The sequence below is a fragment of the Octodon degus genome, unplaced genomic scaffold (assembly GCF_000260255.1).
Source record: "Octodon degus isolate 3935 unplaced genomic scaffold, OctDeg1.0 scaffold00022, whole genome shotgun sequence".
Classification (NCBI taxonomy): domain Eukaryota; kingdom Metazoa; phylum Chordata; class Mammalia; order Rodentia; family Octodontidae; genus Octodon; species Octodon degus.
In genome coordinates this window covers 923,132-925,305 of record NW_004524598.1, presented here as the reverse complement: position 1 = coordinate 925,305, position 2,174 = coordinate 923,132, and positions in this window count along the sequence as shown.

Below are 2,174 nucleotides of genomic sequence, written 5' to 3'. Positions count from 1 at the left end.
CTCAGCTCCAAGGCCCAGGAAGCCACTTCAGAGAGCTGTAGATTATGATGTGGGTGGTGTACAGGAACTCAAGAAAAATCTTGGATCTGACAAAATATTTCCCTGGGAGGCAGGCAGCCATGATGCTATTTTAATAATAATCAAGAAAATACAAAGGCAACTTAAGGATTGTGCATCAAATCCTGAGAGTAAAAACACAAAGCTAGAAATATTTGGAAATGGGACCAGAAAATAGGATAATCTCATCCATGAGTAATCACAAATGCAAGGGCCATGAGACACATAAGAAAAAAAAAAAAAAAAAACCACAAAACATCTGCCTTTCATAGTTGATCACCCATACTAGTTCCACATCGTCCTCCACCTAAATTCCTGTCTCAGGAACCCCACTGCACTGTCTAGCCATCAGTGATAGCAGTGATACTCACTTAGATTTCAACGAAGCTTCTAGCTGGGTCTGTGTCTATAATTATTCTTCTGTGGAGCTGTACCCAGCCCATCTCAATCCACAAACATCTAGTGCCCATTATCTTACTGAAATACACAGAGATAAAAAGGAAGAATGGGATAGAGTAAGAGGAAAATCAGGCACTTGTTTAGCAAACATAAGCATAGCTGCCTACAGCATTATCAATCATTTGAAAGGGAAGAAGAGAGATGATTTCCAGAAGTAGCTGGTTTCCCTGAGGTAGAACTAAATGGGCAAGCTGATGGCACTGTACTTTCATAAGCTCAACTTGTTTCTCTCCAGCCCTTAGCCAGTGAGAATATATGACTAGCTGATCAGCTGAAATACTACACAGAGACAACTGACTTTGTGGCCTGGAGTAAAAAAAAATAAAAATAAAAATAATTGAGTTGTCTTTATTAGTGCCAAACACTCTGGTTCCCATTGCCCCAGACAAAATTTGTGCCAGCAACCAGAACTTTAAGACACACTAACCCATTAATTAATACTCCAGTAGAGTGGCAGATGGTGGTGGAGATGCTCACTGCCAGGCCAAATGGCTTGACATGGTCTGGAATAGTTCCAGAAGTTCTGCCTGGTGCTCCAGGAGGAGTTTGGCTTCTTAGGAGTGTAGAAATGCTTACTGATTTGCTGCTTTACTCACTCGAGATACTAAGACTGTCACTCATTCTGCCTCACCCAGACATTTCAGTCTAGAATACAGAATTAATCAGCAGTGCAGGGATGTTGAGATGCTAGACTGCACAGGGGGAAATCTTTCTGGAAGAGTGTCAAAAGAGAAGTAGAGAGGTTGAACATGAGATAATTCTCTTGGGCCGCTATCACATAGTTGAAGGAAGCCCACCATTTCAGTGGGTGTTTTCTTCCCTTCTGATACAGTGGCAGAAATAAAAGAGACATTGCTGTCTGTACTGTGGCATAAAATACATGAGTTCCCACCAAAACTCATTTCCCTTTCATTTGTGGCAACAACTAGACCACTCTTCTCAATACCCATTGGAGGAAAGTTTATCCATGTAGCCAAATTCTACCCACTGGCATATGAGTGGTGAAGGTCAGGAGTACAGCCTCTACACTTGGCCCACGAAAATATCCCAGATGTGTGGACTTGATAGGCCTTTTATTTAGTTCATTGGCTGGACACTTGCAGAGTAGAATTCACGTGAAGAAAATAGAGCGTTCATCATTCTAGATTCCTAAGGACTGTAGTCAACTAGGAGCATGAGAACTGAATTGCCACATTTTTAAATGAATTCCTTTTTATTTTAAAGAGAAAAAAGCAAATAACAGGAACACAGACAAAAACAAAGCTCCACAGAACAATAAAAATGGTAAAGAATTTCAAAACAAGAACAGAAAATTAACATTGGTTGTTATACCACATATTGTTGTCATCAATTGTGTTGCCTAGGCTACCACATATAGTTGTAGTGGATTTCTGATTGGTGGGCAACTTACTACACACAGCTGAATTAAACTCACATGGTAATGGGTACAGAAGGCCCACCTGAGGGTTGTTGCCAGAAGTATAAGAGGCAGAATAGGAGAAGCTGCCGGAACACTGTTAGGGATGCTGTTTGGAGAAGCTCTTGGACCTGTTGGAAGCTGCTAGTTCTCTTGGGCTGTTCTGCTGGAGGACCTTGTCATGCTGACTTTCCTGATGAACTTTGGAGAAGCTTGGGTCCTCATCTTAAGCATCGCTCCC